Source organism: Heterodontus francisci, unplaced genomic scaffold (genome assembly GCF_036365525.1).
Source record: "Heterodontus francisci isolate sHetFra1 unplaced genomic scaffold, sHetFra1.hap1 HAP1_SCAFFOLD_59, whole genome shotgun sequence".
In the NCBI taxonomy this organism is placed as follows: Eukaryota; Metazoa; Chordata; class Chondrichthyes; order Heterodontiformes; family Heterodontidae; genus Heterodontus; species Heterodontus francisci.
Window position 1 is genome coordinate 7084107 of NW_027140758.1, and position 14110 is coordinate 7098216.

The 14110-nt window shown below is 45.1% G+C and overlaps 1 non-coding gene across 1 annotated transcript; it reads right to left on the reverse strand.

The window, feature by feature from the left end:
* Positions 1–11396: 11396 nt before the first annotated feature.
* Positions 11397–11470, reverse strand: trnat-agu (transfer RNA threonine (anticodon AGU)). The gene has a single exon. It is a non-coding gene; the product is annotated as a tRNA-Thr (tRNA).
* Between the last annotated feature and the right edge of the window lie 2640 nt (positions 11471–14110).

Consider the following 14110-nt stretch of genomic DNA (forward strand, 5'->3'; position numbering starts at 1 on the left):
TTCGGAAGGGCCGGGGCGTGCACCAAAACATGGGAGGAGCGAGTAGCCAAGGTACGACAAAAGTTTGGCATGTGGGGGCAGCGATCTCTCTCCATTGTGGGTAAGAACCTGGTCATCAGGTGCGAGGCGCTCACGTTGTTGCTCTACGTGGCGCAGGTCTGGCCCAAACCCCACTCCTGCGCCGTGGCAGTCACCCGAGCCATTTTCCGCTTTTTCTGGGGATCTAAAATGGACCGGGTCCGGAGGGACACGATGTTCAAATCTCTGGACAAGGGCGGGAAAAATGTACCCAACGCGGCCCTCATCCTGATGACCACCTTCGTGTGCGGCTGCATCAAGCTGTGTGCAGATCCCCAGTACGCAAACTCCAAGTGTCACTACGTGCTGAGGTTCTATCTGTCCACGGTGTTGCGAAGGATGGGCCTGGTCATATTGCCGCGGAACGCTCCATGCAGTTGGGCGGTGCCGTACCACCTATCCTTCGTGGAGAGTTTCTGCGGGGAAACACCTTTGACCACCGGTCCATCAGGCAGTGGTCTGCACGGAATGTCCTCAAGGCCCTACGGGAAAAGGAAACGGTGGATCCTGTCGGATGGTTCCCCGAGCAGACCGTCAAAGTCATTTGGCGGAATGCCTCATCACCAGAACTTTCAAACAAGCACCAAGACGTAGCTTGGCTGGTGGTGAGAAGGGCCCTCCCCGTCAGATCCTTCCTGCACACCCGAAGTCTCGCCCCCTCCGCACAGTGCCCCCGCGTTGGCTGTGGTGGGGAAGAGACGGTCGCCCACCTCCTCCTGGAATGTGCCTTTGCAAAGCAGGTGTGGAAAGAGATGCAGTGGTTTTTGTCAATGTTCATCCCAAGCAGCTCTGTAACACAGGAGTCTGTGCTCTACCGGCTGTTCCCAGGGACGCACACCGAGACAAACATCAACTGCTGCTGGAGGACTATCAATTCGGTGAAAGACGCCCTTTGGTCTGCCCGAAACATGCTGGTCTTCCAGCGCATAGAGTTGTCCACCACCGAATGTTGCAGACTGGCACATTCCAAGGTCCAGCACTACGTGCTGAGGGACGCACTAAAGCTTGGGGCAGCCGCAGCAAAGGCTCAATAGGGAAAGACCATAGTGTAAGGTTCCCCCACCAAGCTGGACTGAGGGGCTGGATCCATGGGAAACCCCTCGAACTGTATCGTTAATATTCTCAATTGCTGAAAATGTAAAACTGTAATTGACATGACAATTGTGAAACGGAAGGGTTGGGAAGAAACTCATGACAGTATTGAAGGAAACTGATCCCCCTTGCAATGTTTGTATTTTTTGGTGCTGTTTGGAAACTGTGTGGCAATGTATTTTTTACAGATCTTTATGAATAAAGTATATTTTGGAAATAAAAAAAAATCGACATATTGAGTCAGGAAACCTTCCTGGACACACCTGACAAAAACTGCTCCATCCAAACTATTTGCACTAAGGAGGTTCCAATCAATATTAGGGAAGTTGAAGTCACCCATGACAACAACCCTGTTACTTCTGCACCTTTCCAAAATCTGCCTCCCAATCTGTTCCTCCGTGTCTCTGTTGTTATTGGGGGGTCGATAGAAAACTCCCAATGAAGTGACTGCTCCTTTCCTGTTTCTGACTTCCACCCATAATGACTCAGTAGACAAACCCTCCTCGATGACCTACCTTTCTGCAGCTGTGATACCATCCCTGATTAACAATGCCACTCCCCCACTTCTTTTACCTCCCTCCCTATTCCTTTTGAAACATCTAAACCCCGGAACATCCAACATCCATTCCTGCCCCTGTGATCTCCAAGTGTCTGAAATGGCCACAACATCGTAGCTCGAAGTACTGATCCATGCTCGAAGTTCATCACCCTTATTCCTGACACTTCTTGCATTAAAATAGACACACTTCAACCCATCATACTGGCTGAAACTTTGCCCTGTCAACTGTCTAACCTTGTTCACAGACTCTCTGCACTCGGTATCTGCCTGTTCAACAGCTACCCCATCCACTGATCCATAGCTCCGGTTCCCATCCCCCTGCCAAACTAGTTTAAACCCTCCCGAAGAGCTCTAGCAAACCTCCCGCCCAGGATATTGGTGCCCCTCCAGTTCAGTTGCAACCCGTCCTTCTTGTACAGGTCCCACCTTCCCCAGAAGGTATCCCAATGATCCACATAACTGAAGCCCTCCCTGCTACACCAGCTCTGTAGCCACGTGTTCAGCTGCACTCGCTCTCTGTTTCTAGCCTCACTAGCACGTGGCACCGGTATCAATCCTGAGATTACTACTCTGCTCGTCCTGCCTTTTCGCTTCCATCCTAACTCCTATATTCGCTTTTCAGGTCCTCATCCCTTTTCTGAGCTATGTCATTGGTACCGATATGTACCACGACTTCTGGCTGCTCCCCCTCCCCCTTAAGAATCCTGTAGACTCGATCTGAGACATCCCTTTCCCTGGCACCCAGGAGGCAACATACCATCCGGGAGTTTCGTTCGCGACCACAGAATCTCCTGTCTGTTCCTCTAACCATTGAATCTCCTTTCACTATCGCTCTCCTATTCTCCACCCTTCCCTTCTGAGCCGCAGAGCCAGGCTCAGTGCCAGAGACCTGGCCGCTGTGGCTTTCCCCTGGTAGGTCCCCCCCCCCCAACCGTATCCAAAACGGTATACTTATTATTGAGGGGAACGGCCACAGGGGATCCCTGCACTGTGTGCCTATTCCCTTTCCCTCCCCTGACGGTCATCCAGCTACCCTTATCCTGTGACTTAGGTGTCAGTACTTCCCTATAACTGCTCTCTATCTACCCCTCTGCCTCCCGCATGATCCGAAGTTCATCCAGCTCCAGCTCCAGTTCCCTAACGTGGTCTGTGAGGAGCTGGAGTTGGGTGCACTTCTCACAGGTGAAGTCAGCAGGGACGCAAGTGGTGACCCTTACCTCCCACATACTGCAAGAGGAGCATGCAACTGCCCTAGCTTCCATCCCCTCTGCTCGAAATTGACAACAGAGAATAAAAAAATATAAAGGAAAATTTTACCTTACCAAACCCTCCACACAAGAGTCCTTTTTTTAGGTTGGAGGAGGAGGATGGGTGGGAGACACTACACATGTAGTGTTTCCGGTTTAGCCACTGCCCGAATATATAGGTTCACTGACCCAGCAGTCCCCGTGTCCGCGTCCGCCGAATCGCCAGTTAAGTACTTTATCGTGAAACGTACCTTCCCGGCTGCCCCCTGGCTCGCACTATCACCGCTACTGCTGATCAGAGGTGTTGCTGTAATAAAAACAGAAAATGCTGGAAATGCTCAGTCGGTCTGGCAGCATCTGTGCAGAGAGAAACAGTCAACAGTTCAGGTCTGTTTCCTTAGCTCACATTAACTTTGTTTCTTTCTCCACGGATGCTGCCAGACCTGCTGACTATTTCAAGCATTTTCTGTTTATATTTCAGATTTCCAGCATCTGCAGTATTTTGCTTTTGTACGTGTGTTGCTATGTCTGGGACTGTTTGAGTGCAATGCTATTGCTTTATAAACAGCGTTGAAACAAACATTTATCTAGTTAACACACAGCACTAATACACAGCTGGATATAAACAGCAGCCTGCAGCAGAGGGTGCAGTGGAAGTTTATGAACACAAATAATTCACCAACAATATATTTACTGCGATCCACAATCACACCACGCTTCATCTTCACACATATTATTCTTCATTGACATCAACTTCTTGCTTCCAATAAACACTTCAATTTGGAACACAGCTTCCAAATCACCTTTATTCACAAACCCGAACACAAGCTGCAAATGCTGCAAACACACACCAGCCCAGACTTTCCCCTTTCTGTCAACCCATTCCTGCATCACTGCCTCTCCACCAACAGTTGCTGCTAGAATCATACAATTATAGAATGGCTAAAGCACAGAAGGAGGCCATTCGGCCTGACGAACCCATGCTGGCTCTCTGCTGAAGCAACTCACCTCGTCTCACTCTCTTCTCGAAAGAATAATTCGGGACAACATTAATAGCCCCATGGACAAATGTGGGTTAATTCAAGAAAGCCAGCATGGATTTCTTAAGGGAAAGTTATGTTTAACTGTCCTGATGGAGTTTTTTGATGAGGCAACAGAGAGGGATGATGAGGGCAATGCTGTTGATGTGGTCCACATGGACTTTCAAAAGGTCTGACAGCATCTGAAAGGTCACTGAGCTGAACCATTAACTCTGTTTCTCTCTCCACAGATGCAGCCAGACCTGCTGAGTATTTCCAGCACTTTCTGTTTATATTTCAGATTTCTAGCATCTGCAGTATTTTGCTTTTATTGACTTTCAAAAGGAATTTGATACAATGCAACACAACAGACTTGTGAGCAAAGTTATAACTCATGGAATAAAAGTGACAGCAGTAACATGGACATGGAATTGGCTGAGTGACAGGAAACAAAGAGTAGTGATCAATGGATGTTCTTCGGGCTAGAGGAAGGTTTGTAGTGGAGTTCCCCAGGAGTCAGTGTTGGGACCCTTGCCTTTCCTGATATATATTAATGACCTAGACCTTGGTGTACAGGGCAGAATTTCAAAGTTTATGGATGATACGAAAATTGGAAGCATTGTGAACTGTAAGGATGATAGTGTAGAACTTCAAAAGGACATAGACAAGTTGGTGGAATGGGAGGACAGATGACAGGTGAAGTTCAATGCAGAGAAATGTGAATTGATTCATTTCGGTAGGAAGAACATGGAGTGACAATATAGAATAAAGGGTACAATTCTAAAGGGGGTGCAGGAGCAGTGGGACCTGGGATTATATGTTATTGGTTGAGAGAGTGGTTAATAAAGCATACAGTATCCTCGGCTTTAGTGATAGAGGCATAGAGTACAAGAACAAGGAGGTCATGTTGAACTTGTATAAGACACTAGCCTCAGCTGAAGTACTGCATCCAGTTCTGGGTGCCACACTTTAGGAAAGATGTGAAGGCATTGGAGAGATTATGGAAGAGGTTCATGAGAATGGTTCCAGGGATGAGGAACTTCAGTTATGAAGATAGATTGGAGAAGTTAGGACTGTTTTCCTTGGAGAAAAGAAGGCTAAGAGGAGATTTCATAGTGGTATTCAAAATGATGAGGGGTGTGGACAGAGTGGATAGGGAGAAACTGTTCCCACTTGTGAAAGGATCGAGAACGAGAGGGCACAGATTTAAAGTCATTGGTAAAAGAAGCAAAAGCGACATGAGGAAAAACTTTTTCACACAGCGAGTGGTTAAAGTATGAACTGCCTGAGAATGTGATGGAGGCAGGTTCAATTGAAGAATTCAAAGGGGAATTAGACTGTTATCTGAAAATAAGGTGCAGGATTATGGGGAGAAGACGGGGAAGTGACATGAGGTGAATTGCTCATTTGGAGAGTCAGTGCAGAGACGATGGGCCAACTGGCCTCCTTCTGTGTAGTAACAATTCTGTGATTCTGTGATTCCAATATTCAAGTCATTTATATATATGGTGGTCCTGACACTGACCCTTGTGGACATCACTGTTCACCATCTTCCATTCTGAAAAACAACCAAATACCACAACTCGCTTTTCTTGATATTTCATCCATTTTTAAATCCAAGCAGATACTGACCCTCCTATTCCAGGAGCCTCAGTTTTGTTACCCATCCTTTTATGTGGTAGTTTGTCAAACGCTTTCTTAAAATCCATATAGACAACATCCATTGCTTTCCCTTCATCAACCTTTTCTGTTACTTCATCAAAAAAAAATCAGTTATATTAGTGAAGAACTGGAAAGGTGCTGAACCTCTCAGTTTTCGGTCTACCCAAACCAAGTTCAAGGCCTGAATAATGAACCGATTGCCTCATTAGTTCTGTGAATAATACAATGATTTAATAGACAAAGTTTTGAAACATTCCTGCCCATAAATCTTGGTAACAGAGAGTGTGTGGATCTCCTGACTCAGAATGTTTAATGGATACAGTCCTCAGATCCGACAAGGAACCACTGAGCATCCACAGTAAAGACAGTGTGGATGAGGAAATGTAAGAGCTGGGAGCTGAAACTCAGGGACGGCCGAGCTCTCCTGTCATTGAGCTTGTGTGTTTGCTCTGCTCGCCGCAATTCCGGCTCTACTTTGTTTCCAATGAAAAGATGAAAAGAGCTGTTCGGTTTTCCTCTCACTGACAGCGTGTTTCACTCGGGTTAATATAACCCGGGACTTTTGCTGCTGAAATGAATTCTGCAAGGTCCCAGCAAACACACCGGCTCCCTCCTTTCTCCCCTCTTTCTATCGGATTGTTTTACCAGGAGGGGCTCAATAATAACAAACCCCCTGCAGGGAATGACCGCAAATTGAGCATCTAAATGGGGCAAGTGGGCAGCTTTCTGGGTTCTAGGTTCCCCCTACCCCGCCCCTCCCTCCCTCCACTCCAAGCCCCTCTTCACTTTCTTTGGGACTTTGATGCGGGTGAAATGGGGAAAGTTCCCATTGATGTTTGAGTGCTGAATTGCTGCAAAGATCTGCGCACGCGCGATGTAGCCCCGCCCCCAGTGGGACGTCACAATGAGGAGTGGGGCGCATGCGCAGCCTTTCCCCAACCCAGTCTGTGAGGCCATTCACTCAATCAGGCGAAGATGCTTTAAATCAGCTGCTCATGGAGACTTCCCGGACCCGGGGGAAGGGAACAAACAGCATCTGCTTCCTGCAGCCACTGCTTTGGGAGCGTGTCCGCAGATGTGCTCAGAGATTAGCATTGAGTGGTGGGAAGTTGAGGGGGAGTCGGGGAGTGTTTGTAACAGACACTGTGGAGCAGGAGCTGCTCCCGGAACATGGAGTGAGCCGGGGACACGGGGAAGGAAGAGTTCATTCTCGGACAGTGTCTGTACAGGCACTGTACAGGGAAGAAATCACTATTGAAAATCACTGACAATTTCACCACCCAAACGAGAGGGAATTTTCCTGCTTTAGTTCCAGTCTCTCACTGTTTGTTGGATTGTGAACAGTGGGGGGAAAATAGCCGCAAAATAACGATGTGGACAGTTAGACAAAGAACATTTATTGCAGACACCAGGTGAGAAGTGTGAAAGGCACATTTTAAATAGTGGCTGCTTGTTTTCCGTTGAAATAGAAATGTGACTGTGTAAAGGTCACTGCTCTATCGGACAGTCCCAGTCATTGAGCAGTGCAGGGCTTGTGTTGTTTCTGAATGTCACAAACTTGTTGTAAAACCACTGCAAACACCTGGTAAACAGAAACTGAATGCTGCAGTACTGCAGTGGAGTCAGACACTGACACTGTTTGTGTTCTTGGTTTTCATTTTGTGATTGTTCACAATGATTATTATTGGGACGATTACATTGATCGCTTTTGTATCTTCTACCTCACCAGTTCTTTCATTCCTGCAGGAAAATACATGAACCTGACTGGATGTGGTGATTCTTGGACACAAGGAAAAATGCAGTGATCTCGTTCCAACACACAGTCGGTACAGGATCACTCCCAAAGCACAGAGATACTGCCAGTTCATCAGTTCCACTGGAGCAAACAAAATAAGTAGTCAGACAGACACTGATCCCAAAGTCAAGAGAGACACATTTTCAATCCAACAGTCAAACAACAGCAGGAGAGACAGAAGTTGTTTCTATTTCACTCCAATTCAGTACAGCTGACAGGTTGATACATCAATCACAGTCCAAAAACAAACTCACTATCAGATCTCAATAAACTCTGTCACCATGGTGACATTTTAAATATAAAATCTGAAATAGAACAGACAAAATTTACAGAATTGAAAGGTACAGAATGAATGCAAGGAGGCTTCAAGGGGATTTGGACAGGTTAAATGAATGGGCAAGAACATGGCAGATGGAATATAATGTGAATAAGTGTGAAGTTCTCCACTTTGGTAGAATAAACAGAAAGACAGAGTATTTCTTAAATGGTGAGAGGCTGGGAAGTGTCGATGTCCAAAGGCACCTGGGTGTCCTTGTTCATGAGGCACTAAAAGCTAGTATGCAGGTGCAGCAAGCAATTAGGAAGGCAAATGGTATGTTGGCTTCATTGAAAGCGTATTTGAGTACATGAGTAAAGATGTATGAAGGCTAGATGAGACCGCACCTGGAGTATTCTGTACAATTTTGGTTTCCTTATCTAAGGAAGGATAGACTTGTCACAGAGGGAGTGCAACAGAGATTCACCGGTCTCATCCCCTCGGATGGTGGGATTGTCTTATGATGAGAGACTGCAGAAACTGGGCCTAAATTCTCTGGAGTTCTGAAGAATGAGAGGTGATCTCATTGAAACAGGCAAAGTTCTTACAGGGTGTCACAGGGTAGATATGGATAGGATGTTTCCTCTGTCTAGTGAGTCCAGAACAAGGGGACACAGTCTCAGAATAAGGGCAGACTGAGATGAGCAGGAATTTCTTTACTCAGAGGGTGAGAAATCTGTGGAATTCTTTATCCCAGAGGGCTGTGGAAGATCAATCATTGAACATATTCAAGACATAAATCGATAGATTTCTAAATACTAACAAGATCAAGGGATATGGAGATGGCAGAGAAAAATGGCGTAGAGGTAGATGATCAGTCACGATCTGTTTGAATGTTGGAGCAGGCTCGATCGGCTGAATGGCCTAATGCCCCTATTTCCTATGATCCTATGAATCCCAATAATGTACATCAGAACGTTAGACCAAGTTATGCATTACATACCAGTTCAAAAATCCCACAGAGATTAAGACTGAAGGATACAGTATCAAGCCATTACTACAAAATGAAGGACTTGGAGCTTGCAGACCAGCCCATGTATAAGATTGAAAGTTATATTTTCATTCACAATCGTTTTCACAGAGCAGAATATTGAATACCAATCCACAACTTGCACAGGATTACCAAATAAAACCTACAACTGTGAAATACAGTTAATCCATATTTTAAATTAAACACAAGGCAAACAAATATTAATACATTAAGAGAGCGGGAAACAGTGAGAGCAGAGTGGAGCAAAAAAAGCCCAGGAGAGAGAGGGAGCAAGAGTTCACTCGGAGAGCAGGGAACAGCGAGAGCAGGCGTCAAAAAAGGCAAAGGAACACACAATTAATGGGAGAACACTGAATGGTGTAGAGGAAGTGAGGGACGTCGGAGTGAATGTCCACAGATCCCTGAAGTAGCAGTACAGGTCAATAGGGTGGTTCAGCAGGTCCTTTCCTTTATTAACTGAGGTATAGAGTATAAGGGAGACCTGGGTGTCCATGTCAATAAGTCACTGGCAGCTAACATGCAGGTGCAGCAAGCAATTAGGAAGGCTAATGGTATGTTAGCCTTTATCGTAAGAGGATTTGAGTACAGGAGTAGTGAATTCTTGCTTCAATTGTATAGAACCTTGGTTAGACTGCACTTGGAGTACTGTGTGCAGTTTTGGTCCCCTTGCCTTCGGAAGGATATTATTGCCACAGATAGAGTGCAAACAAGGTTCATCAGACTTGTTCCTGGGATGGTGGGACTGTCCTATGTAGAGAGATTGGGGAAACTGGGTCTCTATTCTGTAGAGTTTTGAAGAATGAGAGGTGATCTCATTGAAACCTACAAAATATTTAAAGGACAGTCAGGGTAGATGCAGCTAAGATGTTTCCCCTGGTTGGGGAGTCGAGAACCAGGGGACGCAATTTCAAAATAAGGGGCAAGCCACTTAGGACAGAGATGAGGAGAAATGTTGTTACTCAGAGGGTTGTGAATCTTTGGAATTCTGTACCGCAGAGGGCTGTGGAAGCTCAGTCATTGAGTATGTTTAAAGCAGAGATTGATAGATTTCTAAATACAAATGACATAAGGGAATATGAGGAAAGTGTGGGGAAAAGGGCATTGAAGTGGATGATCAGCCATGATCATATTGAATGGTGGGGCAGGCTCGATGTGCTGAATGGCCGACTCCTGCTCCTATGTTCCTATGTTCCTAACTCCACATTATCGATGAGACACAGCCTCAGGCCGACTTGTCGGGTGTTGCAAACAGATAACACTGCTTCTGATCTTCACCAGAACCGAGAGTGAGATGTAAAATTGATCATCAAACAGACTGTGAGAGAATACAACAGAATAAAACACATGGAGAGACACTGTGGAATAACAAATAGATTTGATTGGAATGTTGAATTATGATTGGAATGGATAAAACAGCAGATTAAATTGGGACAGAAAAGAGAAACTGATGGGAAGAAGGAAGAAAAGAAAGGATGGATCTGTTCACTTTTTTCAGTTTTTTCACTGGTCCATCAAAGCTGGATTAAAAAAAGATGCAAAAAACAGAGAGTTTCACCAAAAAGGGAGATTAAATGCTGCCGAAACCTTGGATCGAAGGATGCCCCAACAGATCACCTGTTTAACTGTCTCCTCACTGGGAGATTTCAATCAATGAGCAATATTATTCTCTCCTTTTCTTTTGTTAAATGAAACCACTACTGTCACTTGGAGTTAATATCCCTGTGTTCCAACTCCTGAATAATAAAATTGTGAGTTTCGTGATATTTTCTGGACACATTTCCTGCTGAAAGAACTAAGAACTCTTTTCTAATTTACACAATACTATATACACACTCATCAAGCCTCCGAAACTGGCATCCTTGGTGCTGCTCTCTCCTCCCAAACCTCATCTCATGTGACTGTTACATCATCACTCTGATTGTGGGAGGGGTTAATCCCACTGTCTTCAGCATTAACCCTTTACATCCTCATACTGCACTGTCTGTCCAAAAAAATCAGTGGAGGGAACTTGAATTATCAAAACAGCAACAGCTGCCAGTTGAAAATCAACTCAACCCGTCAGAGAGAGACTGTCAGAGAACTTCCTGCATCCAGTCCTGACCCTCTCACATTAAGCAGCTGCTCACCCAGACCCCACTCTCATCAACACTGAACATTTTTACTGAGACCCTTCAAATACTGTTTACAAATACTGTATGCAACAAAGTTTAATATCTTCTCACCGTTTCTCGGTAACCACATGAGACATAGGTTTTCTTATTTGGTTCCTTTGATTTTTCTTGTTCCTGACTGACAAATATTCCAAACCTCAGATAAACCCTCCCACTTGCGTCATGTCCCAGTCTCGGTTAAAAGCAACACATAATGACACAAACACTCTCCTTCAGTGAGATTAATATCAAGCTGTTTTCCAGGTTGAATGTAACTGTGATCAAATTTATGTCAAAGAAGTTAACTTTGATGTCTCAGCACTGAAATACTGTGCAAGGAGGAACAGCCATTCCAAACTCATATCCTTCACAAAGGCTGTTTTTTTAGTGTGATTGAAATTCATCAAGTATTTTGAATTAAGGTTCACAAGACACAAATGTCAATGTTGATAATGAAACTTTTCAAGCATGTTGCCACTGTGAAATAAGGCTCTGCTGGGAATTGAACGCAGGATCTCCTGTTTACTAGACAGGTGCTTTAACCAACTAAGCTACAGAGTCAAATCACAAATGCGTGTGCAATTGAAATCAGAGGAAGGCCTTGTAGATAGTGGGCAGGCTTTGGCGAGTCAAGAGCTGAGTTCGTCACGGCAGTGTTCCCAGCCTCTGACTCGCTCTTGTAGTTGTAGCTGTAGTTGTAATTGTAATAGGCAACCGTCCGTCTCGGAAGGCGATGGGCTACACCCGGGGTGTACGTCACTTCTGTATGTAACATCGTTTGTTGTGGCTGTAGAGGATGACTCGTGAGTGTCAATCCATTCCGCAGCTGGTATAGATGAATGTCATTGGCCCGAGGTCGACTGATAATTTTTCCTTCCTCTGAGCTCTCTTTCCCACCATCTGGTCATTTCTTTTGTCCTCTGCTTTTCCCATGGTCTTCCTGAATGCCTTTCTCCAGGAATTCCAGTCAGCAGGAAGGACTTCCCATGCATCGACTCCAATCTCAGTCTGCTTGAGATCTCGCTTTGCAGATGTCCTTGTATCACAGACGTGGGTGACCTGTTGGTCTCATGCTGATAGCAAGCTCACCAAAGAGCATGTCTTTGGCAAAGCGACCGTCATCCATTCAGCACACATGACCCAGTCAACAGAGTCACCGCTGACTCAAGAGGGCAAACATGCTGCAGATCCCTGCACGCTGGTGTACTTCTGCATTCGGCACTCTGTCCTGCCAGGAGATGCCCAATATCCATCTGTACTTTCCCTGAGCTACAGGTTATTGCAAGTTTCTCTGGCTGTGTTTATTTTAGGTGATTTTGTACTCAGGTTCTTTTGGAATCCATGTGTTTGCAGATCTTTGTGAGTGAGAGATGTGGTAATATGTTTAAAAGATTTCCCTATAAATTATTCATATCTCCATCTTTCCCCGAACTTTGTACAAACACATTAATATGGGAATCACACACATCAGGCCGTCAAACCTGTCTGCTAAACATTGAAAGGTGACAGTGTTTATTGTGACGGGGTTGCATTTATGAGGCCACATCTTGATGATTCACACATGTAAAAATTTGTATATTATGTTCATGACATAATGACATAAAAAAACATTTCCTTGCACTTGCCATGCTTGGTGAACATTTTCTCTGCTGATGCCCCCTGAATATATTAGAGAACATGGTGACGAGGTTGAGATTAAAGTCTGTAAATATAGGCAGCAAACAGCAGCAGGGACTGCAGTAAACAAGATTTACGTGACATATTTGTGCTTATATTGGTGGGTGAAATAAGATACTAAACACACAAAATCCTACATTTGAGCTCGCGTATAAGATTGCTCTGTCTATGGAGATAGCATCAAAGAATGCTCAGGAATTTTGTCCTATGCCACTGATCGTAACACACTTCAGGGGAACTTAAAAAAAATGGTAAAATGGGCTTTCACATAACAGATGAAATTTTACACAGAGAAGTGTGAAGTGATACAATTTGGAAGGAAGAATGCCATATAAATGAACCGTTACAATTCTAAACTGGGTGCAGGAGCAGAGAGATAATGTACACCAATGTTAGAAGGATTGAAAAGGTAGCTAAGAGCAAACAGGACACTTGGCTTTATTAATAGAGGCACAGAGTAAAAGCATATAAGTTATGCTAAACCTTTATAAAATACTGGGAATGAATGCCTCCTCCTGTACCTCCACAGAAAGCTTCCATTCCAGGTTTACACACACTCATCAGGATCAATCTCCACAGATCCTGCCACTCCAGGCTCGGACACCCACTTCAGGATCACTCTCCATACATCCCAGCACTATGGGCTCGGAGACCCTCTTCAGAATTCCTAAATCTCCAGACATGGACATCCTTTGAGGACCACTCTCCACAGATTCTGCCATCCAGGTTCAGACACCCTCTTCAGAATCACTCTCCATACATCCCGCCACTCCACGCACGGATATCTCCCTCAGGATCAGATCAAAGAATGTTGCTTGTCACATATCAGCTCAAGCCTGAATGTTGTTCAGGTCTTGCTGCTTGCAGGTACAGATTGCTTCAGTATCTGATGAGTTGTGAATCATCAGCGAACATTCCCACTTCTCACTTATGTTGAAGAGAAAGCCATCAATGAAACAGCTGAGGATGGTTGGGCCTAGGACACTGCCCTGAGAAACTAAGTAACCAGTCATGAATGGTGGTGGACAATTAAATAACGAACCAGATGAGGAGGCTCCAAAAACATCCCTATCCTCAATGTTGGTGGAGCCGAGCACGTCAGTGCAAAAGGTGAAGCTGGAGCATTTGAAACCATCTTCAGTCAGAAATTGCTCAGTGGATGATTCATCTCGGCCTCTTGAGGTCCCCAGCATCACAGCTTCCAGTTTTCAGCCAATTCGCTTCACTCCACATAATGGCAAGAAGCAACTGAAGACACTCGATACAGCAAAGACTATGGACCCTGACAAGATTTCCGGCTCTAGTCCTGAAGACTTGTGCTCCAGAACTAGCTGCGCTCTCAGCCACACTGTTCCAGTAGAGCTACAACACAGGCATCTACTTGACAATGTGGAAAATTGCCCAAGTGTGCCCACTCCATAAAATAAATGCAGGACAAATCCAATCTGACCAATTGCCGCCCCATCAGTCTACAATCAATCATCAGCAAAGTGATGGAAGATGTCACCAACAGTGCTATCAAGC